The sequence below is a fragment of the Lissotriton vulgaris genome, unplaced genomic scaffold (genome assembly GCF_964263255.1).
Source record: "Lissotriton vulgaris unplaced genomic scaffold, aLisVul1.2 SCAFFOLD_481, whole genome shotgun sequence".
NCBI classification, from domain to species: Eukaryota; Metazoa; Chordata; class Amphibia; order Caudata; family Salamandridae; genus Lissotriton; species Lissotriton vulgaris.
The window spans coordinates 677,648-701,051 of record NW_028250356.1 but is presented as its reverse complement, the minus strand read 5'-3'; the positions used below and the strand labels follow the sequence as shown (position 1 = coordinate 701,051).

The following is a 23,404-nucleotide window of genomic DNA, read 5'->3' as shown; positions in this document are numbered from 1 at the left end:
GCGAGGCAAAAACCATCACTCTCGTCAGGATAAGGGAGTTACACTCCTAAAATAACCTCGGCTCACCGCCTTTGTAGCTTGGCATAAGCAGCTAGGCTTATCCTAGAGGCAGTGTGTAAAGTGTTTGCACATAACCAACAGTAATATCGTGTATGCACTACAAAAGGACACCACACCAGTTTAGAAAAATAACCAATATTTTTATATACTTTAAGACAAGACCAAATACGATATCCACAATACTATACTTAAAAATCTGCTGTTATCAAAATAACTTTCAAACACGGTTCTTTGATGTCGATAGCTCCGTCCGGGGCTATCACGGTGTTATGAACAACAAATCCAACAGTTCGGCTGGTCGCGGGCCAGCTACGGTGTCGGGAAGACCAGCCAACAGTATCTGTGAGAAATGCAGGGCGATGGGGCCCTTGAAATCACTCGCGTTGCAGGTCGAGCTCCTCTCTGTAGAATCAGGAGCGCTGGCGCTGACAGGCGTCGAGTGATGCGGTGCGAGCAGCGGCTCGATGGCGGTGTCAGATGGTGTCGTCGGCGAGACCAGGGTTGCAGTGTGAGGTGAAGCCGGTGCTCGTCATGGTGCGGGCAGGTCACGGTGCAAGTAGGGGCGTTGTCGTTGCTGAAGCGCTGTTGTCGGCTGACGAACGGGAGTCGTTGGGCCAAGGCTGCAGTGCGGGATGAGGGCAGTGCTTCGTGTGACTTACAAGTGGTACCATCGAACCACGGTGCAAGCAGCGGCGTAGACCTCGGCGTGGAGCGGCAGCGTCAGGGAGGCCAAGTTGTCCCCGTGAAGCCATGGGGTGCAGACTACGGTGCCCTCAGGTTGCGGAGCGAGCAGTGGCTCGGTGGTGGCGTCAACAGGCATCGTCGGTGAGACCAGGGTCACAGTCCGGCTTTGCGCGGTGCTCTCTGCGGTGCCAAACCTTTGATGTGAAGCGAGGCAGTGGGGAGTGCGGTGCCCAGAGGTCGTGGTGCAAGCAGTGACTTTGTGGCGGCGTCAACTGGCGTCATTGGCGAGACTAAAGTTGCGTTGCGGCAGTGCCCTCTGCAGTGCCTTCAGGACACGGAGTCGGCAGCGGCGTCGTAGACGTTGTCGAGTTGCTTTTCCTCTGTTTGCAGCACACACACACAGTCCCCAGTGCTGCGGGCAATAGAGCTTGACGTCTTTGTGGTTCCTGAGACTTCGTGAACAGGGGGCAAGCTCTACCTCAAGCCCTTGGAGAGACTCACAAATTAGGTTGCAGAAAGTCTAGTCCAGGCCTTTCACTGTCCAAGACAGAAGCGGCCACTTCAGGTCAACCCGGCAAAGCACCCAGTAAAGCAGTCGTTCCTTTTCGCAGCTTCTCTGGCTCTTCTTCTTGGCAGTCTTCTTTACCCAGATGAGTGCTAAAGTTCACAGGTCTGGGCCCCACTATTTGTACACAAAAATCCTTTGATCTTTCAGGCAGAGGGTGTTTGTGTCTGGCCAGAACCAGTCCGGCCTACTCTGGTGTGATTTCCTGGCAGGAGGTGGAGACAGGGTTGTCAGAGGCAGACCAGACCCTTTGAGGTGCAAGGAAATCTTCCCCCATCGCAGCCCAGTTCGATTCAGCCCTTTCCTGACCAACCTAGACTATCTGGAGCCACACCCGCTCCCCAGCCTTCTGTCATCCAAAAACCAGACAGGCAATCCACATTCCAGCAGAAGCACACAGGACGGCCAAGCAAAATAATACCCACTTTCTAAAAGTGGCCTTTATGAACTCAGAATAAAAAGGGCACCCTCACTAAAATCTGCGTCTTTAGATTCTGAGTTCAGGCTTACTAAACTTAATTTCCTTACCTCTTTCCCCGGGCCCTTTGGGTTTATAAGATGTTATAACTAAACGGCCCGATCCATCCTACGGGGGAAGGAGTGACCTTACAGTAGTGAAGGCTGTATTCACTATCAGGACACGCCACACACACACACACACTGGCATGTCCTGCCTTTCTTATGCAATGCACCCTGCCCATAGGCGTACCTTGGGCCTACCTTAGTGGCATCTGACATGTAATAAAAGGTAAGGTTCCGTGACAGGCCAGTGTGGCCGTATCCCTTAACAAACCTCCTGTAGTACCCGGTGATTCCCAAGAAGGCCCTCACCTCCGTCTGGGTCTTGGGGGGCTCCAAAGCCAGAATGGTGTCAATCTTGGGTTGTAATGCCGCCACCTGGCCGTCCCTACCTGGTATCCCACGTACACCACTGACCCCTGCCCGATCTGGCACTTACTGGACTTAATCGTGAGGCCTGCTTTCTGCAGCGCCTTCAACACTTTCCTGAGGTGCTGCAGGTGTTAGTCCCAACTGGAACCGAACACCTCAATGTTGTGCAGGTATGCAGCGCTGTATTCCAACACCTGGTTGACCACCTCTGAAAGGTGGCAGGGGCATTCTTCAACCCGAAGGGCATCCCACGGAACTGGTAATGTCCTTGCGAGGTTGAGAACTCTGATCTTTGCTTGGCCACCACAGTTAGAGCAATCTGCCAGTACCCTAACGTTAAATCAACGTACTAAGGAATTCAGCAGCTCCCAACCGATCAATGAGCTCATCAGCTCGGGGGATGTGGTGTGTGTCAGTCTGAGTGACGGCATTGAGGCCCCGGTACTCCACACAGAACCGCAGTTCTGGGGTGGCACCGGGTGCCGTAGCCTTCGGGACCAAGACCCCGGGGTTGGCCCATGAACTGCTGGACGGCTCAACCACCCCTAATGCCAACATCTTCGTGACCTCCTCTTTGTTGCTGGCCTTGACCCGGTCATCCAACCTGTAAATATTATGTTTCACTAGGGAGCTGTCACCGGTGTCCACATCATGGGTACACCAGTGAGTAACACCTGGGGTCAAGGAGAACAGCGGAGAAAACTGCCCCATCAACTGGCGACACTGGTTCTGTTGCTCAGCGGTCAGGGTCGGGGAGAGGATCACACCATCCACCGACCCATCCCCCTCTTGGGCAGACAGGAGGTCTGGGAGTGGCTCACTCTCCGTTCCTCCCCGTCGTCCATCGCCAAGAGCATGCTTCACTTCGGACCTCTCGAAGTGGGGCCTGAGGCGGTTTACGTGGAGGCCCCTTAAAGGGTTCCGCGGAGCCTGCAAATCCACCAGGTAGGTGACTTAACTTTTGCGCTCCGCCACCTCAAAGGGCCCAGTCCACTTGTCCTGCAAGGCACAAGGTTCCACTGGGGCCATAACCCACACTTTTTGCCCAGGTTTTTAGTATTTTATTTTTCTTTCCAACTGGCACAGTGGTACAACATACAGTATAGTTCAGTAAGCATTATCAACGTATAGTCTACATCCATGGAAACACAACGTAGGTGCTCAGTAATCGGATACAACACACAGCATATCTATACTAATATAATAAAGAGAGAGCCCAAACCTTTGAGGCGGGTAATCTCAGGAACCACAGCACCAATCACAACACCCAATACAGCGTTGGAAAGGGCAGTTGCAGCAGAAGGACATAGGCTATGCAGACGCCCACCATATACATTTAAAAGGTAAAAGATCCGTGCCAGCAAAGTAGTCCCTTGTGGGCGTGTCTGCGTTGTGCTGTGGGCATGTGCTGGGGGCGTGACAAACGCTGGGGGAGTGTGGTACGTTCCGCCCTTCATGCCATGTCTCATATCGTGCGCTGGGGCGTGTGCGGGACGCGGGATTACGGGAAAAAAAAGCGCGCGTTGTGCCCAATATTTCATTGTTTTTTCTTCCCAGGTTCTGTACATTCCAGCTCTGGGTGTCCACCCTGCTCCCTTTAAATACCCCTGCAAATAATCTTAACCCACCCTTACTCCTTAAAATACCCCAACACCCTTAAACACTAACCCATCTTAACCCTATAAATATACCCTGTACCCCAAAACCCAAACCTACCCCTGAACCCTAAAAATATCCCTGTACCCCAAAGCCCAAACCTAGCCCTGAACCCTATAAATACCCTGTACCTCAAAACCCAAACCTACTCCTGAACCCTAAAAATACCCCTGTACCTCAAAACCCATACCTAGCCCTGAACCCTAAAAATACCCCTGTACCCCAAAACCCAAACCTACCCTTGAACCCTAAAATACCCCTGTACCCCAAAACCCAAACCTAGCCCTGAACCCTTAACCCCTTCGCTGCTGATGACGAGCTCAGCTCGTCATCAGCCACGGTGGTCGTGTGTGGATGACGAGCTGAGCTCGTCATCTAATGCGGCTTTTGGAAAAAAGCTGCACAGCGCAAAAATAACCCCCGCACGCATGTGGTTAAAATACCCCTGTACCCCAAAACCCAAACCTACCCCTGAACCCTAAAAATACCCCTGTACCCCAAAACCCAAACCAAGCCCTGAACCATAAAAATAACCCTGTACCCCAAAACCCAAACCTAGCCCTGAAACCTTAAAATACCCCTGTACCCCAAAACTACCCCTGAACCCTAAAAATACCCCAAAACCCAAACCTAGCCCTGAACCATAAAAATACCCCTGTACCCAAAAAACCCATACCTATCCCTAAACCCTAAAACTACCCCTGTACCCCATAACCCAAAACTATATCTGAACCCTTAAAATACCCAAACACCCCAAAACATATACCTCAGTACCCCAAAACATATACCCCTATATCCATACTTACCTTATCCAAACATTTTAAAAAACATGCTTTTACCATTCATGCATTTACAACTAATTTTGTTGTAAATGTATGCGTGGTAAAGCATATAAAATGTAATGCCATGCGTTATAATGGCATCGCGGAGTCATGGTACTTTCGTAATGAAAGTATGTGGAGTGATGGTAAGCGGAAAGAAAGTTGCGGAATAATGGGTGTTTACCCTCCCCGGGTAAGTACATTGGTGGCATGGCGGCCCACATCTCCAGCAACATACTCCTATTTTTTCACCACCAATTTGAAAAATGCACAGGTCTCGGTCATTGATGGCCTCAGCACCGACATACACTTTTAGACACACCTCCCGCCACAAGTTCTAGAATTGCGAACTTTAGAGCTGGGGAGCTACGTTCGAATTTCGGCATCAGCTCAACATCCTGTGATTCCAGGCAAATCGCTTTGTCTCCCCGTGCCTACCACAAATGAATGTGTTCTTCTGTAATGTAAATTGTGGTCATGCCATGTTGTCGAGTTCGCGCTATATAATATTGCAAGGAAAAATAAAGTAGGGAAACTCCAGTTCACACACTACTGAACGCGCACTCTTAAGTGCATCAGGAGTGCACTGCGAATCGGAGCGTTTCACACGCCTTTCACAGATAAGAAATGCTATCAAAACGAAATCCTACAAAACAATATACTACTGGCCGGCAGCAATTCATACCCGGACAACGGCGGGACGGGCTGCTAGTATTACATATGACAATGATATCAACATGCGTTGGGCGTTCTATATTCCACATCTTCGACTTGCATGCAGTTTCACATCTCCATCAATATCACATGCTTATATCAGTCTCCCAACCCAGGCCATGCGCCCGTCCAGTACAGTTAGTCTACAGCGTTTTGCAAGTATGCACAAATGGTTCCCAAAAGTCTCTTGGTCGGGAAGCTAGTGGTAGGACTTCCGCATAACTCTCTAGTGTTGTCTTACAATAGGTCATATCTATTATCCAGTCCTTCAGTCTAGGTGGCCTCTTGCTCCCCCATTTCATTGCCACGCGCCGTTTTGCAAGGAGTAATGCCACTGCCAAGAACTTCCTACGCCTAGCGTGTTTGAGCTTTTTGATACCCAGTAGGCAAGTCAAGGGCGAGTTTGGGATGCATTCCGAGAGCATGGTACTTAACGCAGCAGTGACTGCATGCCAATACGGCTGTAAGACAGGGCAGGACCAGGCTACGTGCATGAAATCTGCATCTGCCGCAGCCCACCGGCAGCAGGAGTCAGTGTTCCGAAGTCCCAATCTGTGTAGCTTTTGTGGGGTGTAATAGATTATATGAATGAATTTAAAGTGTATAATGCACAGGTTACAGTTAGATGTGAGAAGTGTGAGTTGCGTACAGCTATAGTGCCAATCTTGTTCGTCAATAGGTTCGCCTAGTGACCGCTCCCACCTAGCCCTTGCCATCGTAGGCACATCAGCCTGGTCATATTGAGCAGCAGTGTATAATCGAGACACTAGGTTTTTTCGAGTAGGGGACGTCCGGAGTATCTGCAGTGACAACAGCTGTTCGGGCTCACTTGGGAACGAGGCGTAGAACGCCCTTAGGGCCGCACGAAAGCACAGATATACAACATTTTTCATAGGGGTCTGGTGGGCACATAAGGCAGGGTCTGACCATTTAAGAAATGTTGTATGTGGAAACGCTTGGCCTAGGGTTTGGAAACCCATGTCCACCAGGAGTGTCTGCATGTTTGGTTCTTGTGTCACCGTAAGCTGGGGGTGATTGGCTGTTGGTAGTGCTCGTGCGTATATTGGCAATTTATTCGCTCTGCGCGCCAATGTGTGCCATGCTCTCGAGGTAGTCTTAGCCGGATGTACTGTGTCATGTGGTGTATGTCGTATCGGGTTGGCCAGTAGTGCCATCAGCGGCACGGGGGAAATACTATCACTTTCCACCGTAACGTTCAGGATGAAGGTATGTGATCTCGTCCAATAGTGTGCATGTTGGGGCTGCGCACAAATGTAATAGAGTTGGAAGTCGGGCGCCTCAAAGCCTCCCATGTGGTATGGTTGGGCGAGGACCTTCCAACTTATTCTAGCCTGTTTACCGGCCCAGGACAATTTCTGGAGTACAGAGCGTAGTCTGTCAAAGAAGGAATTTGTTAGCCAGATAGGAACATTCCAGAATAAATACACAAATCTGGGTAGGACAATCATTTTCTGGAGCGCTATCCTATCTGCCAAGGAAAGTGGCAGTTTGATCCACCTGTCAACCTGATCCTCCAGTTTTGTCATTGCCGTGCCGTAATTTTCCCCGAGAACCACATCTGGGTCTCTGTGTATCCATATCCCCAGGTACCTAACCGGGTCAACACACCATTTTAGTGGGTAGTCTAGTTCTGATGCCACCGTACCTTCAGTGAGCGGAATTACTACTGATTTATCCCAGTTTATGCAGAGACCCGCGTATTGTTCATATTGTACGTATACTTGAATGAGGGGGTTCAGGTTCTCATCCGGTTGTGTTGTATAGAGGACCATGTCGTCCGCATATAGCGAAATGCCAATAGGTCGAAGAGTGAATTGTAGGGCCGTGGCGGAGTGGTTCTGCCGAATCTTACAAGCCAGTGGCTCAAGAATCAGGGCAAAGAGCATAGGTGACAGTGGGCACCACTGTCTCGTCCCTCTTGTGATCGGGGTGGGGGCAGATGTTAGGCCGTTGATGCGGACCCTTGCTTTTGGAGCCGTATACAATAGGTAAATCCACTTTAGGAAAGGTTCTGGGAACCCCATCGTACGCAGAGTGACGAACATGAAGCCCCATTCCACTGAGTCAAACGCCTTAGCGGCATCCAGCAGGGCTGCCGCCGCTGGCACGTCTGGGTCTAGGTGATGGTATAGAGTGAAAATGGTGCGCAAGTTTTGGGCCGTGGATCGTGTTGGCATAAAGCCTGCTTCATCAGGTAGCACCAAGTTGCAAAGGAGTGGTTGTATTCTATTTGCTATTATTTTTGCCAGTATTTTCCCATCTATGTTAATTAAAGATAAAGGCCGGCATGAATCACAGTACTGTGGATCTTTCCCCGGCTTGGGGAGCGCTATCAACAATGCTTCCGAAAGAGTGGTCGGAAGTGTGCCTTCCTTGTACGCTTCCTCAAGCATTTCTGCAACGCAAGGCACTAGTAAGTCGCGATATTCTTTATAAAATTCTCCCGGGAGCCCATCTAGGCCCGGAGCCTTATTATTAGGAAGAGAGTTAAAAGCGTCAATGATTTCCTCCTTAGATATTGGCAGGCAAAAAAATCGTCTGTGAGTATCAGATACCCAAGCGAGGCCTATATCATTGAAATATTCTCTTATATCTGAAGCAGGAGGGGTAACCTAGCCATGTATAGCTGCGTGTAGTAGTCTGTAAAGCAATTGAGTATGGCTGGTGTGTCATACTGTTAGACGGGGACCTGGAGGGTCGGCCGAGGAGAAGGGGAGCGGCCTCCGGGGAGGGCCGTCTCCAGTGATCGTACAGACAAGTAACTTCCCCCCACAGATGGACACCACACAAGGATAAGGTTAACGCTCTTTATATGCAGTTCTTGAAGCAAAGTATCACGGTACAGTGAGATCGGGACACGAGGGTCCTCTCAATTCTAGTCTCTGGAAGGGAAAGGGGGTAGCGGGACAGTCTTGTTACCGATCTTGTAGTGAGGTGAAATGATGGATAGCTCACAATCCTCGAGCTCGGAGTTCTGGAGGGTCGGGCCGCGTCAGCGCCAGCAGGTCCCTACGATGATGTAGTTGGTAGAGGGCCGCGGCAGCGCCAGCAGGTCCCTTGGACGATGTAGGTTGCAGAGGGCCGCGGCAGCGCCAGCAGGTCCCTTGGACGATGTAGTTGGTAGAGGGCCGCGGCAGCGCCAGCAGGTCCTTTGGACGACGTAGGTTGCAGAGGGCCGCGGCAGCGCCAGCAGGTCCCTTGGACGAGGAGGAAGGTTGCAGAAGGCCGCGGCAGCGCCGGCAGGCAGGACGATGGTTCACAAGGCAGGGCTGCGGCAGCGCCAGCAGTCCGTCAAGGATGAGTTCTTCAAGGTGTCTCTTGACTCCAGGATACAACTGCCTTCCTGCTCTGGAGCTGCCCCAGTTATAGGTCTGGCCTCCTTTGATGTCCGGACCCTCGCTCCTGGAGGTCGGGAGGTCCGGGGTGAGAGAGTCCAGACACCCAGCAGGGGGGTGGAGCCAGTGCCCGGGGAGGCTGGGGGCGATCGGCACCTGGCGGGGGAGAGCCATCGACACTCCTCTCTCCCATTGACCTGCCAAGTGGTCCGTTCACCTCCTGGGTGGATGGTGGTGCCGGGATGTCGGGGCCTGGCCAGGCCCAGGGTTGGGGTCGAGCTGAGGCCACACGGCCTCGTGGTGCAGTGTCCAAGATGGCGGCTGGGCCGGGCAATGGTGCTGGTGGTGGCCCGGGCCAGTGATACAGAGATGTCCGGGAGCAGGCGTCCCATAGGGGACGGGTTGCGGGTTGCTTCTGTGGGTCGTCGGGGTTGTTCTTCTGGGGACCCCGGGAGACCCGGTGCCCAGGCTCTGTCATGCGGGGAGGGAGCGAGCCCTTCACGAGGCCTGTCCAACATGCGTCCCCCCCAGCTGAAGGCGGGGAGAGTCACCCATCCTCTTGGGGACTCTCCTCGTCGAGGCGGAAAAAGCGTGACAGGCCGTCCGCATTGGCGTGGTCCTGACCTGGACGATGCTCCACAGTGAAGTCCATCCCCTGCAGGGAGATGGACCATCGCAACAGTTTGGGATTCTCCCCCCGCATCTGCATCAACCATTGCAGGGGGCGATGATCTGTTTGTACCCGGAAGTGGGTACCGAAGAGGTAGGGCCGGAGCTTTTTGAGGGCCCACACTACTGCAAAGGCCTCCCGTTCGATGGTGCTCGAGCGCTGTTCTCGGGCCAGCAGGCGTCGGCTGATGAAGGCCACTGGCTGGTCGACTCCCTCGGGGTTTAGCTGGGAGAGGACTGCCCCAATGCCATGGTCGGAGGCATCCGTCTGGACGATGAACTCACGGCTGTAGTCGGGGGGCCTGGAGCACAGGGGCGGTGCACATGGCGGCCTTTAGTGTCTCGAAGGCTGCTTGACAGTCCGGAGTCCAGTTGACAGTTTTGGGGTGTTTCTTGGATGTGAGTTCCGTGAGGGGCCCCACAATGCTGCCATAGTCCTTCACAAACCGCCTGTAGTATCCGGTGAGCCCCAAGAAGGCTCGGACCTCGGTCTGGGTGACGGGTGGTTGCCAGGATTGGATGGCAGCGATCTTGAGCTGGAGAGGGGCCACCAGACCGCTCCCCACTTGGTGCCCGAGGTAGGTCACGGATCCCTGGCCAATTTGGTACTTGCTGGCCTTGATGGTGAGGCCGGCCTGTCGGAGGGCGTGCAGGACTTCTCGGAGGTGGTGAAGGTGGTCTGTCCAGTGGCGGCTGTACACAGCGATATCGTCCAGGTAGGCGGCGCTGAATTCTTCGAGGCCCGCCAATACCTGGTTCACAAGTCGTTGGAAAGTGGCGGGGGCGTTTTTCATGCCGAATGGCATTACTTTGAAATGGTAGTGACCATCCGGGGTAGAGAAGGCGGATCGTTCTTGGGCCCTGGGGGTGAGGCCGATCTGCCAGTAGCCCGCTGTCAGATCGAAGATGCTCAGGTAGCGGGCAGCCCCCATGCGGTCAACCAGTTCATCTGCTCGGGGAATGGGATGAGCGTCGGTTCGGGTGACAGCGTTCAGGCCCTGATAGTCGACGCAGAATCGGAGCTCGGGGCTGGTGCCCGGGACAGCAGCTTTTGGGACCAGTACGACTGGGCTGGCCCAAGGGCTGTCGGATGGCTCGATGACTCCGAGTGTGAGCATTTTGGAGACTTCATCTTGGATGCAGGTGCGCACCCGATCTGGCACTCGGTACGGCCGGTGGCGGATAGGGGGACTGTCCCCCGTGTCCACATCGTGAAGGCACCAGGGGGTGACCCCGGGGGTGAGGGAGAACAGGCTTGCAAATTGCAGCAGGAGGGCCCGACAGTCTTGGCGCTGCTCCGGGGTCAGGGCATCGGAGAGTCGGACCCCGTCCACCGAGCCATCTTTCTCCCAGGTCCTCAGTAGGTCAGGGAGGGGCTCGTAATCTTCTTCTGCACCACTATCTGTGGCCATCAGTAGGCTGAGCTCCGAGCGGACGAAGTGTGGTTTGAGTCTGTTGGCGTGAAGGACCCGGAGGGGGTTCCGGGGGGACTCCTTGTCGATTAGATAGGTGACAGGGCCCTTGCGCTCTACCACCTTGAAGGGTCCTGTCCATTTGTCCTGCAGGGCACAAGGTTCGACTGGAGACATCACCCATACTTGCTGACCTGGCTCGAACTCGATGGAGGAGGCATGTTGATCGTACCATTTCTTCATGTCCTCCTGACTGGCCTCGAGATTGGCTTTAGCGAGTTCCCTGAATCGCCGGGTCTGGTTGCGGAGGGTCAGGAGGTACTTATACACGTCCGGAGGGGTCTTCAGGGGGGCCATTTCCCATCCTTCTTTAACCAGGCTGAGGGGCCCCCGGACAGGGTGTCCGTACAGGAGCTCGAAGGGGCTGAAACCGAGGGATTTCTGGGGGACTTCTCGGTAGGCGAAGAGGAGGCACGGGAGCAGCACATCCCACTGGCGACGTAGGGGTTCCTCCAGTCCCATGATCATCCCCTTGAGTGTGCGGTTAAACCGTTCGACCAGTCCGTTTCCTTGCGGGTGATAGGGGGTCGTGAACCGGTACGTGACCCCGCACTGCTGCCAGAGAGATTTCATATATTTGGAGATAAAGTTCGTGCCTCTGTCGCTGACGACTTCCCGGGGGAATCCTACTCGGGAGAAGATCCCCATTAGGGCTCGGCCTACCACTGGTGCTGTTACAGTCCGAAGAGGAATGGCCTCGGGATAGCGGGTGGCGTGGTCCACCAGGACCAGGATGAATCGATGCCCTTGTGCTGTTCGGGGGTCCAGGGGCCCCACAATGTCTATTCCCACCCGTTCGAACGGGGTGGTTACGACAGGAAATGGTTGCAAGGGGGCTTTGATTTTTCAGCCACTCTTCCCGCTGGCCTGGCAGGTGGGGCATGCTCGGCAGTGGTTGGAGACGTCATTTCGCATTTTGGGCCAGTAAAAGTGGGTTACCAGGCGGTTGTACGTTTTGTCTTGCCCCAAGTGCCCAGCAAGGGGGACGTCGTGTGCCAAGTTCAAGAGAAAGTCTCTGAAGCGGAGGGGCACTACCAGTACCCGACTGGCCCCCAATTCTGCAATTCTTTGCTCGCTGTATAGAAGGTCATTGTCCCAATAGATCCAGTGGGCCCCGGCGGTGTCTCCCGCCTTCTGGGCGAGTGCTTGCTGTCGGAGTCCCTCGAGGGAGGGACAGGTCTTCTGCTCCTGCCGGAATTGTTCCTGGGTGGGTCCACCCTCTTGACGCCACTGAGCTAGTTCCGGAAGATCTTGGAGCGGAGTGGGCCCTTCTTGGGTTTGCTCTGGGGGATCAGTGCTGAGGGTGGCTTCCTCTGGGGTGATCGGGGGAGGAGGTGCTGGCCATTCGGGTTCTTCGGGTCTGGGGATGGCACGGGCGGCCATGGTCCGGGTGGTTACGCACGCCCAGTCTGGGAGGCCCAACATCCCCAGGTGCTCTCTTCTCTCAACGGCCGCCCACGGGGAACTCTCGAGGTCGTTTCCCAGGAGGCAGTCCACGGGGGCATCATCGCGGACAGTCACTTTTAGCATGCCGAACACTCCTCCCCATTCGAAGGGGACGCAGGCCATCCGACACAGGCTCTCGGAATTGTCGGCTGATCGGACAGGGCAAAGAACGTTTGGCAGTATTTGTTCTGGGGTCACCAGGTGACAGCGGACTGCCGTCACACTGGCCCCGGTGTCGCGCAGAGCTTCGGACTTGCGCCCATTTATGCTCACCCACTGGCTGTATTTTCTGGTGTTGGCGGGTAGGGGAGCCCGCGGAATCATGTCTCTTTCCCCCAGGCAGGCCAGGGTCATGGCGGCAGGCTCCCACTCGGGCTGTTCCTGCTCGTACTCTTCATACTCCTCGAAGTTTTGCTCTTCTCCTAGTGCGGGGGCAGCGACCTGGCGGGGCACTGGAGTCTGGTTCTTCGGGCAGCTTGGGTCGCTGACGTAGTGTCCAATTCGCTGGCACCGGTGGCAAGTAACGTTGGCTCGGAACCCTGGGCGCATCGGGGGGTTTCCCCGACCGGCCGGGGGCGGGGTGTTGCTGGTGGGAGCTGCCGGGACGGCATCTCGGCCCCGGCCCTGGCCTCCTCCTCCTCCTCGGGGGCGATGGAGACCGTGGCTGTTTCTGTTCTGTTCACTTGGCCCACTCCGGGCCACTCGAGTGCTTTCCCATCGGTCAGCTTCGGCGGCGAGCTGCCGAGGTTCAGTCATTTTACTGTCAGGAAGGTGCTGCCTGAGCTCGACGAAGCAATTGTTGGAGAGGTGCTCCCAGACCATGAGGTTAAAGAGTTGCTCGTATGTGGTTACGTGGCTGCCCTTGATCCATCCCTCGAAGGCTCGACTGAAATAGTTCACATACTCTACCCAATTTGTACCCGGGATCCGTTTGCAGTCGCGGAACCTCTGGCGGTACATCTCGGGCGTGAGTCCGTATCGAGTGAGGAGGGCGGCCTTCATGTGGTCATAGGAGGTCATCTGATGGTCTGGGAGCTGTAGCAGGGCATCGCGGCCTTCATTGACGAACCTCCCCCATAGCCCGGCTCCCCAGTCACTTCGATCAATTCGGTGGGAGGTCATGGCGATCTCGTAGGCCTTGAACCACTGCTGTATGTCGTCGTTCCGAAAATATTCTCTGACGACATCCTTGGGGATGTGGACCTTTGGTTCGGTAGTGCCCGGGTTGTGCGGGCGCTCGGGCACCCCTAGATCTTTATTCTGCTTCCGCATCTCTATCTCCGCTAGCTTGCGCTCGTGTTCGTATGCTAGTTTTTTTTCTTCGAGTTCTCTCTGCCTTTGTTTCTCTTCCCGCTCCTCTCGGAGCCGTAAGTGTTCCAAGTTTATCTTTTGTTCCGCCAGTTTCAGTTCTCCGTCCAACCGGAGCCGCGCCAACTCCAATTCATGGAGTCTGCTTTTCTCTCGTTCTTGGATCTCTTCCAGGGAGAGACCCGCTCTCCTTTCTTCCGTCGGAGGGGTGTTTGTTTCTGGTGCCTCGCGGTTTTGGTTCCGGGGTGCAGCCGCACCCGTTTCTGCCCAAGATTCTAGGGCGTGTTTGAAGTCCTCTTTTGTGCTTAGCCTGGTGGTAGCAATGCCTAGTTCCATGCAAAATTGTTTTAGCTCTCGATGGTTGTAATCTTCTAGTTTCTCCATCTGGAATTTCTCTGCGGATCCGCTCTCTTTTGTTGTCATTGTGGTTGAGTCGTGGGTGAGTTACTTTCTGTACGATTACGCGTTGGTTCGGATCGCGCCGCTGGCCACCAATGTTAGAAGGGGACCTGGAGGGTCGGCCGAGGACAAGGGGAGCGGCCTCCGGGGAGGGCCGTCTCCAGTGATCGTACAGACAAGTAACTCCCCCCCCCACAGATGGACACCACACAAGGATAAGGTTAACGCTCTTTATATGCAGTTTTCGAAGCAAAGTATCACGGTACAGTGAGATCGGGACACGAGGGTCCTCTCAATTCTAGTCTCTGGAAGGGAAAGGGGTTAGCGGGACAGTCTTGTTACCGATCTGGTATTGAGGTGAAATGATGGGTAGCTCACAATCCTCGAGCTCGGAGTTCTGGAGGGTCGGGCCGCCGCAGCGCCAGCAGGTCCCTACGATGATGTAGTTGGTAGAGGGCCGCGGCAGCGCCAGCAGGGCCCTTGGACGATGTAGGTTGCAGAGGGCCGCGGCAGCGCCAGCAGGTCCCTTGGACGATGTAGTTGGTAGAGGGCCGCGGCAGCGCCAGCAGGTCCTTTGGACGACGTAGGTTGCAGAGGGCCGCGGCAGCGCCAGCAGGTCCCTTGGACGAGGAGGAAGGTTGCAGAAGGCCACGGCAGCGCCGGCAGGCAGGACGATGGTTCACAAGGCAGGGCTGCGGCAGCGCCAGCAGTCCGTCAAGGATGAGTTCTTCAAGGTGTCTCTTGTCTCCAGGATACAACTGCCTTCCTGCTCTGGAGCTGCCCCAGTTATAGGTCTGGCCTCCTTTGATGTCCGGACCCTCGCTCCTGGAGGTCGGGAGGTCCGGGGTGAGAGAGTCCAGACACCCAGCAGGGGGGTGGAGCCAGCGCCCGGGGAGGCTGGGGGCGATCGGCACCTGGCGGGGGAGAGCCATCGACACTCCTCTCTCCCATTGACCTGCCAAGTGGTCCGTTCACCTCCTGGGTGGATGGTGGTGCCGGGATGTCGGGGCCTGGCCAGGCCCAGGGTTGGGGTCGAGCTGATGCCACGCGGCCTCGTGGTGCAGTGTCCAAGATGGCGGCTGGGCCGGGCAATGGTGCTGGTGGTGGCCCGGGCCAGTGATACAGAGATGTCCGGGAGCAGGCGTCCCGTAGGGGACGGGTTGCGGGTTGCTTCTGTGGGTCGTCGGGGTTGTTCTTCTGGGGACCCCGGGAGACCCGGTGCCCAGGCTCTGTCATGCGGGGAGGGAGCGAGCCCTTCACGAGGCCTGTCCAACACATACACTCTGGTATTGCTAGCATCCCTAATTTCGGTAATGTGTGCCGTATTGTGTACAGGCCTAATTTTGTATGCCAAAGCCCTGCCAGGTCTGCCACCTTCACCATAGCTACCTGCCACATATTTGCGCGAAAGATATTGGACTTCGTCCGCGGCAAAATCATGATATGTATTAATCTGCTCCCATATGTCTGTCAATAGTGCTCCGGAGGGCTGTAGCTGATAACTGCGTTCAAGGGCCTGGATGGCCCTCTCAGTATTTTCCAGTTGGCGCTGTATATCACGCAGTATACCCACATGGGCACCTATACAGTGGCCACTAACCGTGACCTTAAAGGCTTCCCATAGGGTTTGTGTACTTTGAACTGAGCCAGTATTAGTCTCAAAGAAACTCACGATTGCTTGCCGCAGGTCCTCCCGGAACACCTGATTTTGTAGCGCTGAGGGTCTCAATCGCCACGTGAATTGTCTCGGTGTATGTGTCTGGATATTTAATGTAAGTAAGACCGGTGCGTGGTCTGAGAGGGTTTTAGGCATGTGTGATACCCCGACAGCCCATGTGCAAATGTCTTGAGTGACTAACCAGTAGTCCAGTCTGGACCATGTAAGATGCGTTGCCGAAAAACAGGTACCCTCCCTTTTAGTAGGGTTCCTCTGCCTCCATATGTCCACCAGGTTCCAGTCGGACATCCCATCTCGCAGGACTTTAGCCGACCGCTTACCATACCGGTCTATGCCAGATGATCTCTCTATGGCAGGGACTAGGCATGTATTGAAGTCGCCTCCCCAGATCACTGTGTCAGGTTGCATTTCCCTCAGCACCGACCAAAGTTGGGCATAAAAAACGGGGTCATCCGTATTCGGACCATAAACATTCACTATAGTTAATGTGGTGCCCCCTTAGTTCCCTTGTAATATTGACGTAAATAAATAATTTACTCTCTTAATTTCTATGCAGGTAAGTACTTAATCAATAATAACTCAATCGGAATGAAAAAAAGACAGAGTCCGTGGTGTTAGAGTTTCTTAGGGGTTTCGTTCCTTAAAAAGGAATGGTCAAGACCAGGATATCATGTTCTGACCACCACAGGGGTGTCAGAAGGGATAGAGCAAACTTTATTGACATTACATAGCTTATATACTTGATTTATACCATAGGAAGTAGTGTAGTAGGCGTAACAGCTGAGAGAAGACAAGATAACAGTATTCACGTGTTACAAGTACGTAATCAAGAGGCAATCAAGAGGCGTGAACTAGGCGTGAACTAGAAACGTCACTGATAGGTGACGCAAGTGGGTGGCACCAAGGGGTGGTGCTAACAGAATTGTTGCAATGTCAGCAATGTCAGCAGAAATCGGAAGCTTGGATGCGCGCGCAGCTGCATGACGTGTGATTGGAGGGGTGCAGGGGACTTGACATTTACACTGACGGAAAGAGACAGAAGTCTGGCATGTCAGATCAACTTGCACTTCTATCATATCTGATATCTGATGTTTAGGAACCATACTATCTGGGCGGAAAGGTCTCTAGGGCAGAAGCTATTCTATGCTAACTGTGGATGCGTGTATAAGCGCCTAAGTGTCTGCATGAGAAGCGTGGGGGCACGGGGCCTTTCATGGAAGCATGGTAACAGAGGCTATGAATTACTTGCATTGAGACAGGTCGGCCCTTTGGCTCTGCAGCTGGAGAGGATGTTTACTGAAGCTAGTAGGCAGGAATGCATTTTCGAGGAGCGGAACAGATAACTTGAAGGTTATAGTCAGTCTTGGCAGAAAGCAGGCTGAGCTGAGCGCGAGAGGCCGCGCTAGAAGTAAGTCAGAGTTCACGGGCACAGAGGTAGCCTGGGCAGAGGCTGTCAGAGTCAGGAGCCAGAAAAGAGGCTCGATGGCAGAAATTCAGGGCCTACTTTGCCAGAGCAGAAAAACGTGTAAAGTGTACTACAAAAAGACGGTGGCATAGCATACTTAGGAACGGACTATATAATCCATTCAGGGTGGATCTGAAAGAGGACAAGTTAACGTTGGACGCAAATGTATTTGCGTCTTCATAGCTGGCACAGGAGGGAAGTTACATGCACTTTAAGCTGGTACATGGAGTCGGTGGGGTACGCGCTAGGGAACATAACATGACCAAAAATTTATATTTCCTCATTCCCTCCTTGTTCCCTACGGACCCTTCATGATATATCGATCCTCATGAATCGATCAGTTTGTTCTTGTAACATCATTTGTTCTTCTTTCTTTCGTTTACGTTTTGAGAGAAAACTGGAATGTTCAATACAAGAGGTGGCACATAGTCCACAAATCGCTGGCCCACACTGCAGGCACAGGCAGCAACTGAATACTAGGACTAGGCCAATGCCTAGGAAGGATAGGATCTTCCATCCCCAAGCTGTTAACGTTGTCCAGAACCAACTGGACCAAGTCCAGGTGCCTGGATTCTGATGTATCTGATTTGCAATTTTATGGAGACGTGTGATAGCTTGATATACAGATGGTGCGTTTTGTGGTATGAAAACACAGCAACTCGACCCGATGACCTTACAGGCTCCACCTCTATCTGCCAAGATGACGTCAATAACAAGACGATTTTGAAGGACAACAACCCGCATGGCGGACTGCTCTTCTGTTAAGTTACCTAAGGCGGAGGCAGTTTCATTCACTACTGCTTCAAGTGTTCTAGTTAATCTGCGTATTAATTTACTATTCTGAACAGGTCCTAAAAAGAAAAAGAATCCTTTATTAAAGTCGGTGTACTGTTCCCATGCCGTTTCTGTGTAGTCGACAAGTGGGATATCTCTTCTGGGTCTATTCTTTACTAGATTGGTGTTTCTATGGTAGTCAGGTGGGGCTAGGAAAACAGGTGGCAGAAGGAATGCAATGTAACAGGTACCATCCCAATCTGGAGGTAGACGTATGTATGCGGTATGACCACAAACAAAGTAAGAATGACTAATAGCTTTAAAGGACTATTTTCCATGATCACTGAATTCGACCACAGTAGTGCATTTACTATGACCTAAGTGTACTGAACCTTTCTTCTTGATACATAATTCACCAGTGACTGGCAATACTGACATAATGGGTAGAACTGGCGTGTCTTCGTATTCAACAGTAAGAATCATAAGGCTAATTGTATAATTACCTAATCCATATACTTCATTTTCTAGATCAGTTCCTATTCTAGTGGGGAGTCCCTCCTTATCAGGGTAACAGACGTCGAGCAGGACCAAGTTCATGTTTCCCCAAACCCAGCCCCCATCGAAAACAGCAATATCCGGATCTAAGGAATTAATTATTTTAAACCATGCTCCGCAGGAGCCATTGTGAGTGAATGGGTACGGAAAGAGGGGCAGAGCTCCCTTGTAATTCTGGTAGGGAGGGAGTCGGCCACATATCCAGCAATTTGTAGCATTGTTAGTTTGATGAGAATGATGTAGCATACTAATGAATGTATTGTTGCGCAGCGCAAGTCTGTAGGAAAGCTCGTGTGGAGGTAACTCACTAAAAGTGTGTTCAGCAGATACATTGTAAGCAGATTGTTCACGCTTGAAAATAGGGTAGTAGATGGGTAAAACGATGCTAACAATAATAATTAAAATACTCAGAATAAACATGATTAATAGTGTCACTATACAGTGACTACGAAGTGATTTACAGTATGTACGTTTCTTGGCTTCTCTCTCTCTATCTCGATCTAGGGGATACATGTCAGAAACTATTTAACCGATTCACCTAGGGGAGGACTTAAACAATTAAACTGTCTGACTTGCTAGATCGGAGTTTCATGCGATACTCTTCTTGAGGAGTTTTTTCTCGTTCAGATTCTGTAAAGTCTTTCGGCTCAACACAGTCTTTGGTGGGGGTGGACGGGTCTCGATCAGGTTTCAGTCCAAAATTTTTTTTCACATGACTCGTATGAACCCACCCCTTTCTCCCTTCGATTTTCACGGCCGTCCTTGTGGTGAGAAGAACGGTCTTCGGGGACTTCCAGCGGGGCTCCAGCGGACTCTTTCTATCAAAGTTGCGCACTAGCACAATGTCGCCAGGACGGACGTCGTGTGGCTTTACATCAGTGTTGTCAGGGAAGGCTGCGGCAACCTGTGAACGACATGATTGGAGTGCAGACATCAAGGAGGCAAGGTAATCTGTCAACATATTACAATCAACATCAGTAATCTTTTTCGGAATGGGCGTCCCCCACATATTCGGTGGTCTGCCAAAGACCACCTCGTACGGGGATAGCCCTGATCTCGAATGGGCGACCATTCTCATGTAGAATAGTGCCACTGGCAGGGCGACTATCCAGTCGACCCCTTTCTCCTGACATATCTTGGCAAGGCGGATCTTTAGTGTCTGGTTATGTCTTTCTACAAGGCCTGCGGCTTCGGGATGTCGGACACAATGGAACTTCCACTGGTATCCCAGTAATAAAGAAACTTCTTTCATTAATGCAGATGAGAATGGCTGACCGTTATCTGAGTACACGACACGAGGCAAGCCGTATCGTGGGAAGAATTCACGAACCAGCTGCTTGGCAGTGGTCGGAGCAGTGTAATCTGGAACTGGGTATGCTTCGGTCCAGCGGGACAGAGCACAGACAACTACGAGAACATATTTAAATCCTCGACAACGGTCCATCTGGATATAATCCATCTGGAGGACTTCAAAAGGGTGATCGGGAGGATGAAATCCACCTTGCTCTACAGGGACGCTTTTTCCTGGATTGAACTGACAACAGATCATGCAAGTACGCACTTTCTGTTTTGCGGCTGCTCGTAAGTGTTTATTGTTCCAGAGATTTTGTAAACTGTATAACATCGCTTTCTCTCCTAGATGTGCGGGACTATGTGCTGTATTTATCATGACTTGAACCATAGAGTCAGGGAGAAACCATGTAGATTTTCCCTTCGTCATCCAACCTTGATCTGTCTGGATCCCTCCTAGTTCAATCCATTTCTTTATTTCTTCTGGAGTAGCATGTGTCTGAATGTCGATAACATCTAGTGTGGGATCCCTGACTGTCATACAGTTTGTCGGATCTGTTGTCTTTGTCGTATCAGTTGTCTGAGTGTGAGTCAATGCTGTATGTTTTGCTGTCTGATCTGCCAGGTCGTTACCCTGGGAAACAGAATCTGTGACTTTAGTATGTGCTTTACACTTCATGACGGATATGCCTGAAGGCAGATGTATTGCTTCTAACAGTGCTTGAATGAGGGGACCGTGTTGGATCTTGGCACCATGAGAGGTCAGAAAACCTCGTTCTTGCCATAGCATGCCGAAGTCGTGTACAACTCCGAACGCATAACGGGAATCAGTGTATATATTGACATTTCTGTTCTTAGCTAGAATACAGGCTCGGGTCAGAGCAATGAGCTCTGCCGCTTGAGCAGACAGTGTATCAATACGATGTGTTTCTTTAACTTCAGTTTCAGTGGTCACGGCATACGCGGCCACTAACTCTCCTGTACTTGTTCTCATGCATGAACCGTCCACATAAAGTGTCAGGTCTGGATTTGTCAATGGAACATCTGTTAAATCTCGTCGGGGCTTTGTTACTGCATTAATGATTTCTATACAATCATGCGGAGCTGGATCTGCCATAACTGTAGGTAACAGTGTTGCTGGGTTCAAGATACTGCAACGTCTGATTTCTATGTGTGGCTGGAATAATGTCAATTCATAACCTGTCAGTCGTGCTATAGTCAAGTGTTGAGTCTGGGTTCTGTTTAAAAGAACCTCTACAGAATGTGGGACTTGTACTGTTAACTGATGGCCTAAAACAATTGAATCACTTTGTCTGATTGCTAACGCTGTTGCAGCTACTGACTTTAAGCACGCAGGGAGTGCCTGGGCTACTGAATCCAATGTACTTGAAAAATAAGCGCAAGGCTTATGTGAACCTGCTTGATCTTGAGTGAGGACAGACAATGCTGTACCATCGCGTTCTGTAACAAAAAGTGTAAACGGTTTGCTGTAACATGGTGTCGCTAAAACTGGTGCTTGGCATAATGCTTTCTTTAATTCCTCAAAGGCTTGTGTATGTTCCTGAGTCCAAGGGAGGGCAATCGACGTTGCTACCTCCTGCGTCGTTAACTGGATGAGTGGTTTAGCTAGAAATGCATATTGAGGAATCCATTGTCTGCAGTACGAGGTGAGGCCTATAAAGGCCCGCACTTCCTTTTGTGTCTGTGGTCGTGGCATATTTACAATTAACTGAATGCGATCGGGAGTGAGCTGTCTCCCCACTTTGGACAGCAAGTGACCCAAGTACACAACTTGCTGAACACAGAATTGTAGCTTCGAAGGAGACACCTTGTGTCCCTTGTCTGCCAGAAAATGTAAAACTGTCAATGATGCTTGTTCACATTCGGGCTCACTTCGTGCGGTGATCAGTAGATCATCGACGTATTGCAGTAAAGCGGTGTTAACTGGCATTTGAATACAATCTAGTTGTCTTTTCAGTGCTTGACTATAGATGCTGGGGCTTTCTGTGAATCCTTGAGGTGCGCGGGAAAATTTGAAACTTCGTCCATTTAAACTGAATCCGAAGAGATATTGGCTCTCCGGATCAATAGGTACACTGAAGAAAGCGTTCTTGAGGTCAATTACAGTAAAGAACGTTGCTTCTGAATCAATCGCAGTCAATAGGGAAGAGATATCGGGGACAACAGGGTACTGTGGTACAATACATTTATTAAGTTCTCGAAGATCAATCACCAGCCGATATACTGGCGGTGCATTGGGGTCTGTACGTTTAAGAATTGGAATGATAGGTGAATTACAGATATTGGAGTCGGTCTCTACGACCACTCCCTGGGCAATGAGCTCTTCAATGATTTTCAGTAAAGCCACTACAGCATCGGGTGGTAACTTGTATTGTCTGATTCTGGGTAGAACAACTCCTGTCTTGAGTGTAACACGATATGGAGTGATATGCATACAACCTACGTCAGCTGGGCCTTTTGCCCATAGGTGATCTGGTACATTTTTCAATCTGACATCAAATTCTCGTAAAACATAATGACCCTTGAAATCCCGTAGAAAGAGTCTAACTCCCTCCGGGGAACAGCATATTATAGCTCCTAGAGCCTTCAGTGTTTTAATTCCTAACAGATTTTCTGGGCATGATTTCGTAAGTAACAAATCTGTAACTCGTGATAATGGACCCACAGCCAATGGTACTGGTTCCGATACTTCATTTACAATAGGCTGTCCTGAAAAACCAAGGGAAACATTCTGTGAGCCTGAGAGGGGTGCCCCTGGGACTTCATTATGACTGATTGTAGTGCGACTTGCCCCTGTGTCAATTAAAAATTTTCTGTCTTTTCCCAATACGTGACTGTGTACATAAGGACCTTCTTGATCTACAGGAATTTCAATAAGAGGCAAACCACCTTCCCTCTCTAGGCTGTTTCATGTATATCGGGGGTAATCTGGATATGCAGATTGGGCATACTGGTACATCTGTTGCGATACTTGCTGAGTCGCGGCAATGGGCTGTGGCTGCGGTACTGCTACTGTCTGCGCTGTGTGGGATGGAGCATGCATAGACTGTGTGTTCTGCATTGGCTGTTCGCTCTGTGAGGTCTGTTGATGCCCATGTTCATGTCTAGGTGGATGCGGTCTTTCTTTAGTTTTGCCTGTTGCTATGTTATGTTTCAGGACTGGGCATTCATGTACGTAGTGACCTGGCTGCTTGCAGTAATTGCACGTTCCCTTAACGGGAGCTGCAGAGTGACTTGTCTGGGCCCCACCCTTCCTCTGACCGTCGGCTGGGACCGTCTGAGCTACTAACATTTTCATCTTTGTGTCTTTCATACGTTTCTGTTCCTGATCTTGTTCTTCTCTAATTCTGTTCTGATGATATTGTAACATTTGTAACATCTGGGATGGCGTATTTGCCTGCCAAGTACTTTCAACTTTGTACACTCTATTTTTAACTAATGGTAGCGAGTTCTCGACTAATTTTGATACAAAAAGGTGTGGATACGACTCGCTGCTTGGTTGTAGGCCACTATTTATAATGAAACATTTCTCAAATCTTGAATAGAAGTCACTAGTATCTTCATCTTGTTTCTGTTTACA

The 23,404-nt window shown here is 51.6% G+C and overlaps 1 protein-coding gene across 1 annotated transcript in view; it reads left to right on the top strand.

Annotated features, from left to right (window-relative positions):
* Positions 1 to 23,404, top strand: part of LOC147663285 (E3 ubiquitin-protein ligase TRIM39-like) — a 268,617-nt gene that overhangs the window by 49,081 nt on the left and 196,132 nt on the right. The gene's annotated exons all lie outside the window — the stretch shown is intronic.